Raw genomic sequence first — 13,153 nt, forward strand, 5'->3', positions numbered from 1 at the left:
CATGGGAACAGCCATAGCAAATCACTGTGGATGAGAGATGGAGCATCTTGCTTGCAGAACAACCAAGAGGCCAGTGTTACTGGATTGAAAAGCATGTGGTAGGAAGTAGTATACAAGAAGATGGGAAAGGTATGAAAAAATAAGACTATGGATTTTAAATGTTTAAATGTCAAACAGATTTTGCATTTGATTCTGAAAAAGAGAGGAAGTCAAGGAAATTTATTGATTAGAGGGTTGACATAGTTGGACCTGAACTTTAAGAAAATCATTTTGGGAGGTTATTGTTGATTATCAATAAAGAAATTTCAAGAATAATAGGGACAAGATCCATGATATATGGGATATTTAATTAGAATAAAAATCAAACTTATTTCATTATTTTAATTCTTGCAAGACCTGTGGATTCATTAATAAAGGTCTTGTCTACAAGGATGAGGACTGTAATCTCTTTATGACTTGCCTTATTGATGGTAACTGATTGTTGTGTTGAGTAAAAACTTTATTTCTCTTTTACCAGTCTGAGTTTATACTTAAAGTAGTTGAGAATTATCAAAAATGTACTGTGAATCCATTCCACAATCTTCCCTCAAAGCCTTTTTAAATCTGTTACCACCTAGAAGAGCTGGTGTTCTTCAGAATAGCCTTTCTTAAGTCCAGGGCACCTACCTGACAAAAAAAAGACAAAACAAAAAAAATTAAGGAGAAATTTGAACTTTTTAAAAAATTCTCTTCATTTGGGCTCAATTCATAGAGCCTTTTTCTGGTTTGTTAATAAGCACTATTAAATTAGTTCTAATTCTGCATCATACAATCAGGATCTCTGATACTATATCTTTAGCTTTTTTGAACTTTAGTATTTTAATCTTTCTATATGACATATAGTATGTTTCTCAGTGAAAACCCATCCTTACCAAGCAATATCTTCTTTAATAACCTTAACATATAATAATTTAGCCTCTCTTTGAATGCTACCCATAAAGAGGAACTCATTATTTCCCCTGAGTAGCCTATTTTATTAAAGATAAGTATTAGAAACTTGTTCCCTATATTGAACTGAAAATGAACCTTTTCATAACTTTTATTTCCTTATTTCTAGTACATGATTTTAAAATTTTAAGTCTCAAGGGAGCAAATTTCACAGATCACCTGATTTTGAATGAACTAATAGAAGACCAGAGAGATTACCCATATTAGATTTGTAACTTAAAATATTTCAACACAGATATATCTTTCTCTTTAATCAACATAAAATTACAACTTCTTATGGAGTCCCCAAAACATTACTTTCACAACACCTGAGAAACAATTTTGTTCTGAGATAAAATGGATGAACACTGAGGAAGTCTTCACCAGTGAGGAGATAGAGAAAAACAGATAGACTATACAGCAAGCAGTGAATAAAGATCTGGATTCTGAGTTAGGAAGATCTGGGTTCAGAAGATATGCCATATGCCATGGCTATATGACCCTGAGAAAGTTATTTAATCTCTTCCTGTCCCAGTAGCCTTTAAAAGCTATGAGGTGGGAGAAATGTCCTCACTAACCATATGCCAATTGAATCAGAGGCTTAGTTCAAAACAAAGCATTACCTGGTATTTAAATTCCTTCCATTGTTAAAATTCTAAGGTTTGACAAATCTAAACACATTCCTAGTTTTTCTTTTTTCTTTTTCCTTTTTTTTGAGGCCATCAGGGTTAAGTGCCTTGCCTGGCATCACAAATCTAGTAGGTGACCTGTTTCATGCATCTGAGGCCATATCTGAACTCAGGTCCTCCTGATTCCAGGGCAGGTGCTCTACCCACTAGGCCACTTAGCAGCCCCTGCCCACTCCAGTTTTTCCAACAAGAAGAAAATAGCAAACTAATAATACTGAATTTGTGGAAATTTAATTTAATTTCACAGGAAAAAACCACCCTGCCCCCATAGCCTTCTAGCTTTATAGCTTCTGTCTAAAGTCAGGGGAGAACTTTATCCTGAGCCCAGAACTGTAGGGATATTGATGATCTGTTTGAATTCATTCTTCAATGAATAACATACTCCCACACCTTCATGTTCTCTACATCCCATTAATTCTAAACACCTCACCATCCCTATCAAAACTCTATTGACTATCCCCCATTGCCTGCTTTCTTGTTATTATCTCTATCAACCCAACCCAACAATGTTACTCTGTAAAGCTATCCATATCTTCCCGTATCCTCTTAGTGATGTCAGTTCCATAGTTTACAAAGTTGTTTACATCTTAAAGGCTTTATTTTTCCTATCCCTTCTGTATTCCTGCACTCACTGAAAGTCATTTTCCTCTCGGTGAGGTGACACAGTCCCACCCCTTCTAGAAATGATTACACTTTTCTTCATACCCCATGACTCACTGGTCAAAAAGGGTGGGGAGGGAGTTGAAATTTTCCTTCTGGTTCTTGTTCTACTCTCAGTAAACACTTTCCTTTCAGTTTCATTCAATACATATTTACCACCCAACTAAGATTCTGGTAGTTGTTACCTATTGACCTCCTGGACAATTTCTTTCCTCAACAAGTTCACAGTCTTTCGTCACCAAGACATGCCCTCCCTCTTGGAGACTTCAACACATACATTATTGATATTCCCTCGAAACCCTAATTATCCACTTCCTCAAATTACTCATTTAACCATGGCCTACTCTTCCACCTTACCTCAGAGAAACACCGAGATGGTCACTCTTGATCATGCTATCACCCAAATGTTTTTCACTTCCATATTCATGACCTCTGAAATTTTCTTATTTGATCAGTCTGTTGTCATTCTATCTCTCCCTCTGCTTTGCAATCCCAAATTGTGTTCTTCGGGCTCACCAAGCACTCCCATCTCTTCATTCCTCAATTCTTCCCTAGTCCATCATTCCTACACTGACTACACTTTCACATATTGACCCTTTTCCATATGTTGACTCATTAGTGAACCAGTTCACCTCTCCTTTTTTTCTCTTGAATCCCTTGTCCCCTTAGTCTCTCATTCATTTCGCACTGCCAAGCATCAGACTTGAATTACTTCTATTTGTTGCCTTTTGTTGTCCTTTTGCTTTTGAACAAAGGTATAGAAAATCATGAAACTGCTGAGTACACCAACATTTATATCAAATATTCTCAGCTGGACCCTCAGTATAGCAAAAAATCTTCTTAAATCTCCACAGCTGATTCATTATTCTATACTCTATGGCACCTTTATTTTTTCCAAAAATTTTCATCCCTCCTCACAATCCTGTTAGCTGAGATCCCTGACTCATAGCTCACTAGAAAAACCAAGGACTTTTGACAGGAACCTCCTCTTCTATCCTCCTCTTCATCTCTCATCATCCAGATGGTTTCTGTCACTCTCAGCTCCTTCACCCATCTCACATAATAAGTTAGTTCTTCTCCACGCCAAGGCATGTCCCTCTATATGCACAAATAATCCCTTCCCATTCTGTCCTCTCCAGTAGATTGTAGTTCCTATCACCCCCGTTCTCACTAATTTTATGGTCTATTGGCTGTTTCCTTACTACCAGTAAAAATTCCCATGCCTTGATATTCCAAAAAAAAAAAAAGATCCATCTATCCCTACTAGTCATCATCTCATATCTCTCCTACCACTTGTGGCTAAAAAACTTGAGAAGTTCACCTAAAATAGATGCATTCACTTCTACCCCTCTGACTCTCTTCACTCTCTACAAAGCCTTATTATTCAACTAAAATGTTCTCTTAATTGCAAAATCTAATGGTCCTTTTTCGGTTCTCCTCCTTCATCTCTTTGTGATCTTTGACAATGACAATCACCCCTTTCACTTTGATATACTCTTCTCTCTAGGTTTTTGTGATTACGTACTCCTGATTCTCTTTTCACCTATCTGGTTCCTCCATCTTAGTCTTTTCGCTTAACCTTCATCCAAATTATTCCTCTTAACTATGATTATCCCATGGGCTCTCTCCTGAGCCCTCTCTCTTCTCCTTCTATATTATTTCATGTGGTTTTTTCATTAGCCCCCTGAATACTAGTTTCTCTGTGCTCACAATTCTCAAAATACTTGTCTAGCCCTAACCTCTCTGCACTCCTCCAGATGTGAATCAATCAACTGACCTTTGGACAGCCTGAACTGGATATCCTGTACACGTCTTAAACTCAGCATGTCCAAAAATTAACTCTTTGTTTTCCTTATAAGGAAACCTCCTCTTCCTAATTTTCCTATCCCTGTCCAGAGTACCTCCACCTTCTTAGGCACCCAAGCTCAATGCCTAGGTGTCATCATTAACTCTTTACTTCTCATCTCCCATATTCAATCATTTGTGAAGGTCTATCTTTTCTACCTTCTTAATATCTCTCAAATCCTCTTCTCTCTGATGCTGACACCACCATGGTGTAGGCCCTCAACACTTCATGATTAGACTATTGTACAATCCTAGCTTTCTCCAAGTCCCAGCTAAAATCCCACTTTCTAGGAGATGCCTTTCTTGATCCCCCTTAATTCCCCTTAAGAGAGAAGTAATTATGTGTATATATAGATATAGAGATATAAATATACAGATATCTATACATAGATACATATCTCTCTCTATATATACACATATATATACATGTACATGTATATATATATATGTATATATATATATATATAGTATATGTGTGTGTTACCATGTTGTTTTCTATTTTAGACTGTGAATGTCTTCTGAGAAGTCATTTTGATTGTTGTTGCTTTAATCTCCATCCTTTAGCACAATGCCTGATGCACAGTAGACATAAGGAAAAATTAGAGTGAATTACCTGAGTTCAAAGAGAGAAGCTATGCCTAAGGTTCTGCAGAAAGTCTACTTTACTCACAAGGAGGAAGTTATGGAAGCCAACTGCTTCAGGATTGTCAGGCAGAATACCTAGTTCTAGGATATTTACATGCAAAGGAGAAATTATTTCCTTATGTCATATAATAGGTTTTTTCTATGTTAATGTTTTTTAATTAAATTTTACCTCCTGTAGGAAATATTATAAAGAGCACTTACTGTAAAGTAAGGATTATCATTTATTATTAATGCATCATTTTCTGACTTGAAAACCCTATACTCTGGTCTACAAAACGGGGAAAGATAATATTGATCAATTTGGAAAGGATCACAGTCATGAAATTAATCCATTTTCACAATTGTTATGTTTTTTTTTTCCAGCCCTATAATAGCAAATATTACTTTTGAAAAATGAAGTTAAAAGGATTCTGTTTCTCTATGTCATATTTCCAATGCTTTTAGACAGGGTGAAAATCAGGTAAGTTACATTTTTCACATGCCTACAAATGCCATTTAGGATTGGTGCTTGTCATTCTTTCAAATTAAAGAAATGGAAAACAAAAAAGTCAAGGCATTTGATGGATTTAAATTACTCTGAAGTGTATATAATGATTCAAAATTATTGGAGGGCTTCAAATTTTATGGGCACTCCAGTATGGGATTTAAAGCACTTCAATAATTTTAAATTACTCTGCACTGCACAAAGCAATTTAAATTTATTGAAAGTAAAATTTGGAAGTGATCACGATTCTGGGCATCACTGCACATACTAGTTGAGAATTACTAGAGCACTTTCAATTTTTATAAGCACTTAATTTAAAGGTGATCAAGACTTTGGCCTGGGATGATGGAGAGCCATTTAAAACTGTTGGAACCCTTCCAATTTCCATTCTAATTTGGAAAATTAAAGCTCTTTGCAAAATAAACTAATCTGATATTATTTTACTTCTCAGAGATTCATAATCTAATTTAAAATACATAAATAATAAAAACATTTTAAAAGCCTTTATAAAATTACAACTTACCAGAATTTTTCACATTTTGTTTCAGGGAAGCTGATGGAACTTCACCAAAGGAGCAAGACAAATTTTATTTGCAATGTTAAAAATAAACCGCAGGTATCAAAGGATTTCCCAATGTTATTTCATGTACTTCTGAGCTATAATCCCATTTTCATATGGAAATGCAGATAGCATATCAAGTACATTGCTTACAAAGAAACCCATTTGCTTCATAAAGTAGCACGTTATAAGTCATAGAAGCCAAAGAATTGGTCATATGTGGTTCATATTTTGCAAGTGTTATAATGTCTAAAGTTAAAGGTTGACCTCAGAAAGTACAGAATTAAAAGAAAGAAGAAGGAAAAAGAAAATGAGGGTTCTGGGTGGAGACAAGGTAGCAGAGTAAAAGCAGGGACTTGCTTGAGCTCTCCCTCAAATCCCTCCAAACACCTGTAAAAAATGACTCTAAACAAATTCTGAGGGCAGCTAAGTGACACAGTGTGTAGAGCACAGGCCCTAGAGTTAGGAGGACCTGAGTTCAAATCCAGTCTCAGACATTTAACACACTTACTAGCTGTCTGATCTTGAGCAAGTCACTTAACCCCAATTGCCCTGTCTTCCCCCTTCAAATGCCCAAAAACAAATTCTAAAGCTATAGAATCCATTAAATCACAGAGTGAAACAAGTCTCCAGCCCAAGATGTCCTGGATGGTCGCTGGGAAGGGTCTATAGCACTGTGCTGGGAGGGGAGCAGAGCTCAGCATGGGCCGCCTCAGCACAGGCTAGGCAGGAGCAAACTGGGTGGAGCTGGACTCAGGGCACTGAATCACTGAGCTATGGTGATTTCCAGACTTCTCAACTCACAAATGCCAAAGACAACTTAGCAGGTCAGTGGAAAAAACTCTGTTGGACCTGGGTAAGAGAAGGGCATAGTCCAACCCAGCCTTGGGGTGGCAGATGTGGTTGTAGTGGCAGCAGCAGCAGGGGCAGAGGCTGCTTCTGGAGCTCCAGGACCACAGATGTGGGGGGGGGGTGGAATCAAATGGCTCATCAGAGTGGGAGTGCAGAGATCTCTTTTCTGGTATTGAGGCGGGATTCTCTTGCTTTGCCATACGTGGATCTGGGTCGCAGTCCTGGTTGGTGGTCCTGGGGTGAAGAGGAGCATTGGTGCGGAAGAGCTTGTGGTGGCTGTGGAGAGGGAGTCCTCCTAGCAGTTCCAACAAGGAAAAAAAAAAGTGCTTAAGGTAACTCACAGATCACAACACAGACAAGTAGAGGAGTAAACACCTCTCCTTGGATCATACCACCTCAGAAAAACTGAAAATTTACAGGTGCCTACAAGTAGCTCAGAAAACAGTGGCACAAAACCCCTGAATCGTGGGACAGAGCACTCTCCTCTCTGGCACAGAGTCATACCTTGACAAAGAACTCAAAAGTCAAGTAATTGGCTGGAAAAATGAGCAGACAATGTTAAAAAAAAACAAAACAAAACAAACAAACAAAAAAAAAACCCTTGGATTGTAGAATCTTACTTTGGTGACAAAGAAGATCAAAACATACATCCAGAAGAAGATGACAAAGTCAAAGATCCTACATCAAAATCTTCAAAGAAAAAATATGAATTGGGCCATGGAAGGACTGAAAAAAGATTATGAAAATCAAGTAAGGGAAGTAGAGGAAAAATAGAGAAAATAAATGAGAGTGATGCAAGAAAATCATGAAAAGCAGGTCAGCTGCTTCCTAAAGGAGACCCAAAAAATATAGAAGAAAATAACACCTTAAAAATAGACTAACCCAAATGGCAAAAGAAGTCCAAAACCTGGGAAGGAGGCTGGGGCTCTGGGACCAGGACTGCGGCTCCTCTTCCCAGTGCAGACCAGCAGCACCAATCTTGCCAGCCCCAGCGCTCCCAGGCGGTCCTGTCCGGTGCCCCATACCCCGAGCCCCCTAGTCCCCATGGCGGGCCTCAACTCTCTGGAGGTGGTGAAAAGGAAAATCCAGGCGCTGTAGCAGCAGGCAGATGAGGCGGAAGACAGAGCTCAGAGCCTGCAGCAGGAGCTGGACAGCAAGTGAGAGCAGCGGAAGAAAGCTGAAGGAGATGTGGCAGCTCTGAATCCACGGATTCAGCTAGTTGAGAAAAAGTTGTACCGGGCCCAAGAACAGCTGACCACAGCCCTGCAGAAACTGGAAGAGGAGGAAAAGGCCGCCAATGAGAGTGAAAGAGGAATGAAGGTGATTGAGACCCAGGTGATGAAGGAGGAAAAGAAAAAGGAAATTCAGGAGATGCAGTTGAAGGACACAGAGGACACTGATTGCAAATATGAGGAGGTAGCCCGTAAGTTGTTCATCCTTGAGGGTGAGCTGGAGAGAGCAGAAGAGAGTGAAGAGGTGTCAGAGCTTAAGTGTGGCGATCTGGCAGAGAAACTGAAGAATGTCACCAACAACCTGCAATCCTTGGAGGCTACATCTGAGAGGTATTCTGAAAAAGAAAATAATTATGAAGAAGAAATCAAGTTTCTGTCTGACAAACTTAAAGAGGCTGAGACCAGGGCTGAGTTTGCAGAAAGAACTGTTGCAAAACTGGAAAAAAACATTGATGACCCAGAAGAAAAATTTGCCCAGGCCAAAGAAGAGAATGTGGGTTTACATCAGACACTGGATCAAACATCAAATGAACTTAACTGTATATGAATCAAAAAAGAAGAATTTTGTTTGCCAGAAACTCAAGAACTCCATGTTGCCCCTTTCCCTTGTAGGAAGTTTCTTCTATTGTTACATCTTTTCTTTACTGGAAATGTCAATCAAATTATGAATACCTGACCAATATTTGTTATCAGAGAGGCTTTGGGTACCACTTAAATCTATTTCCTCCTTTCAAAGAGCACACTAAGGCTTCTAGTTGAATTTTATCCTTAAATTGCATTTTTTTTATCCTTAAATTGCATTTTTTTCCTTAGGCAGGCAGGGTATTTAACTTAGGCCAGAATCTCTAGGATTGAGGGCATTCTGTTACACTCTGGACAATAGCAGGGAACCCAACTGAGCTACTGGATCATGCCTGGGTTGGTTTAAGAGCACAATAGTTCCAAGTCACCTTGAGCCTTTTAACAGAAGGGCAGGGACCATCTCATAAAATGGGTGGGGACTTTCCATCCATAGTGAAAAGGTTGTTTTAGGAAGTCATAAACCACAAAGAATGGCCTAATTATTGTGGCCCTTCCTCCCACTCCATACTGCAGGGCAAACATCTTCTGAGCAATCACTGAAAAAATACTTTTTAAAGATAATCAACAACATCTATATTTTTTTCTGGATGAATACTTAAGGCTCCATTTTTGTATTGGTCCAAATAGAAATGGCTTGTATAAAAACCCAAATGTGGCCTACAATTGATGTTACTTTCACTGTACACCTATCCTTTTTTTTTCCTTTAAAAGAGATCTCATTTTAGGATTTTAGGTGAGATCAGCCTATATTTGGACCAGTATAATACTACAAATACCAGTAAAATACTATTATTTTACCAACTTCTCTCATTTAGGAGTTGACTTCTGCAAAGCAACTGAAAGTCTCATTCCAAATAAGGAACGATGTTTGTTCCATTCCCTGATTTCTGTATGGCTGAGCATCAGTAACAAAGTCATCCAGCAATTCAGTGGAAATTCATATGGCAGCCTATCTCTCCAATGGTTGTAGCATGGTAGTGGTTTTGATTTCAGCCATTTTCTGTGCAACTTTCTGTGTCCATGAATCTGTTGACTAGAAATACAAGGCTAAAGGTGCCTCACTGTTACTAAAGGGAGAAATAAAATTTGAATTGTCTTAATTTTATTTTAGACTGCCATAGTATGGAAAATGGAAGATTGTTTTATTTCAGAGGGATTTTTTTTCTTTTTTTTTTATTTAAATTTATTTATTTAACATATTTGGTTTTCAGCATTGATTTTCACAACAGTTTGAATTACAAATTTTCTCCCCATTTCTACCCTCCCCCCCACTCCAAGATGGCGTATATTCTGGTTGCCCTGTTCCCCAGTCAGCCCTCCCCTCTATTACCCCCCTCCCCTCTCATCCCCTTTTCCCTTCCTTTCTTGTAGGGCAAGATAAATTTCTACACCCCATTGCCTGTGTATCTTATTTTCTAGTTGCATGCAAAAACTTCTTTTTTTTGTTTTTGAACATCTGTTTTTAAAACTTTGAGTTCCAAATTCTCGCCCCTCTTCCCTTCCCACCCACCCTCCCTAAGAAGTCGAGCACTTCAACCTAGGCCATGCATGTATCATTATGTATAATCCTTCCACAATACTCATGTTGTGAAAGGCTAACTACATTTTGCTCCTTCCCAACCCATCCCGCTTTATTGAATTTTCTCCCTTGACCCTGTTCCCTTTTGAAAGTGTTTGTTTTGATTACCTCCACCCCCATCTGCCCTCCCCTTCATCATCCCCCTCCCTTTTATTTTTTTTTTTATCTTCCTCCCTCTTCTTTCCTGTGGGGTAAGATACCCAACTGAGTATGTATGGTATTCCCTCCTCAGGCCAAATCTGATGAGAGCAAGGTTCACTCATTCCCCCCTCACCTGCCCTCTCCCCTCCTCCCACAGAACTGCTTCCTCTTGCCACCTTTATGTGAGATAATCCACCCCATTCTATCTCTCCCTATCTCCCTCTCTCAGTATGTTGCTCTCTCATCCCTTAATTTCATTTTATTTCTTTTAGATATCTTCCCTTCATCTTCAACTCATCCTGTGTCTGCTCTCTCTCTTTTACATATATATATATATATATATACACATATATATATGCACATATACATATATACACACACACACACATATATATACATACATACACATGTATATATATATACACATAGATACATACATACATACACATTCACTTATATATATACATGAACATATATATATATATATATGCATATTCCTTTCAACTACCCTAATACTGAGGTCTCATGAATTATACACATCATCTTTCCATGTAGGAATGTAAACAAAACAGTTCAGCTTTAGTAAGTCCCTTGCAATTTCTGTTTCTTGATTACCTTTTCATGCTTCTCTTGATTTTTGTGTTTGAAAGCCAAATTTTCTATTCAGTTCTGGTCTTTTCGCTGAGAAAGATTGAAAGTCCTCTATTTTATTGAAAATCCATATTTTGCCTTGGAACATGATACTCAGTTTTGCTGGGTAGGTGATTCTAGGTTTTAATCCTAGCTCCATTGACCTCTGGAATATCACATTCCAAGCCCTTCGATCTCTTAATGTAGAAGCTGCCAGATCTTGGGTTATTCTGATTGGGTTTCCACAATACTCAAATTGTTTCTTTCTGGCTGCTTGTAGTATTTTCTCCTTGATCTGGGAGCTCTGGAATTTGGCCACAATATTCCTAGGAGATTTCTTTTTGGGATCTATTTGAGGAGGTGATCGATGGATTCTTTCAATTTCTATTTTGCCCTGTGGCTCTAGAATATCAGGGCAGTTCTCCTTGATAATTTCTTGAAAGATGGTAGCTAGGCTCTTTTTTTGATCATGGCTTTCAGGTAGTCCAATAATTTTTAAATTATCTCTCCTGGATCTATTTTCCAGGTCAGTGGTTTTTCCAAGGAGATATTTCACATTGTCTTCCATTTTTTCATTCCTCTGGTTCTGTTTTATAATATCCTGATTTCTCATAAAGTCACTAGCTTCCACTTGCTCCAATCTAATTTTTAAAGTAGTATTTTCTTCAGTGGTCTTTTGGACCTCCTTTTCCATTTGGCTAATTCTGCCTTTCAAGGCATTCTTCTCCTCATTGGCTTTTTGGAGCTCTTTTGCCATTTGAGTTAGTCTGTTTTTTAAGGTGTTGTTTTCTTCAGTGTATTTTTCAGTATTTTTTTGGGTCTCCTTTAGCAAGTCATTGACTTGTTTTTCATGGTTTTCTCGCATCCTTCTCATTTCTCTTCCCAATTTTTCCTCTACTTCTCTAACTTGCTTTTCCAACTCCTTTTTGAGCTCTTCTATGGCCTGGGACCAGTTCATGTTTTTCTTGGAGGCTGTTGGTGTAGGCTCTTGCACTTTATTGACTTCTTTAGGCTGTATGTTTTGGTCTTCTTTGTCAGCAAAGAAAGACTGCAAAGTCTGAGACTGAATCTGGGTGCGTTTTCGCTGCCTGGCCATATTTCCAGTCAACTAACTTGACCTTTGAGTTTTTCAGTGGGGTATGACTGCTTGTAGACTACAGAGTTCTATGTTCCACGTTTGGGGGGGTGGTGCCAGCTCTGCCACACCAGCACTGCTCCTTCCCCAACCCCCAACCTGGGCTGGGCTTAGATCTTCAGCAGGCTGTGCACCCCTGCTCTGATCTGCCAATTAATTCCTCCCACCAGGTGGGCCTGGAGCCGGAAGTAACAACAGCTGTAGCTGCCCCACCTCCGCTGCCCCCGGGGCTGGAAGCCGAACCGCGAACTCCTTCCGCGAACTCCTTCCGCGAACTCCTTCCGCGAACTCCTTCCACTCCCGCAGCTTTTCCCACTAACCTTCTCCGCAGTCTTTGGTGTTTGTGGGTTGAGAAGTCTCGTAACTGCTGCAGCTCACTGAATCAGGGCGCTAGGGCCCCCTCCGCCCGGCTTCTGGTCTGGATGGTCCACGCCGCTCAGGCTGGGCTCTGCTCCACTCCGTTCCCAGCTCCCAGCTCCGTGTGGGATAGACCTCACCCAGAGACCATCCAGGCTGTCCTGGGCTGGAGCCCTGCTTCCCTCTGCTATTTTGTGGGTTCTGCCGTTCTAGAATTGCTTCAGAGCCATTTTTTATAAGTTTTTGGAGGGTCTCCGTATGGAGCTCACACTATTCCCTGCTTGCCAGCCGCCATCTTGGCTCCGCCCCCTTTCAGAGGGATTTTAATCCGTATTTTGGGGACCAACTTAATAAAGACCAAAAACCTCCTGATATAACTGGATTCAGAGAATCAAATGGACGGTTCCTATTTGCTGTTGCTAAATGTTTTCCTTGTATACAGCTCAGTGCTAAAACATTCCTTATTCCACAACAGTGTGGAACAGATATGAAGAGTGCAGTTTGCAGTTGTGATTCAAAATTACTGTGCTTCTAGCATATGATCCCAGTCCTCATTCCTATTTATTAAGCACCACACTACCCAGAAACACACTAGGAAATGTGAAGCTGAATGAAACCAGTGCTTTTCGTTTAGATCTTTATCAAATGTATCATATGTAATAGTATCACTTTTTCTAGCTTTCGGTCAAATAAATTTTTACATAAATTAAAAAAAAAATAAAGAAGTCCAAAACACCAAGGAGAAGAAGAATGTTTAAAAAGCAGAATTGGCCAAATGGAAAAGAAGGTCCAAATGC

General features: G+C 39.3%; 1 pseudogene; it reads left to right on the plus strand.

Annotated features, from left to right (window-relative positions):
* The first annotated feature begins 7,744 nt into the window (after nt 1-7,744).
* LOC118855742 lies at nt 7,745-8,521 on the plus strand (annotated as a pseudogene).
* Nucleotides 8,522-13,153: the final 4,632 nt, after the last annotated feature.

The sequence above is a fragment of the Trichosurus vulpecula genome, chromosome 1 (assembly GCF_011100635.1).
Source record: "Trichosurus vulpecula isolate mTriVul1 chromosome 1, mTriVul1.pri, whole genome shotgun sequence".
Classification (NCBI taxonomy): Eukaryota; Metazoa; Chordata; class Mammalia; order Diprotodontia; family Phalangeridae; genus Trichosurus; species Trichosurus vulpecula.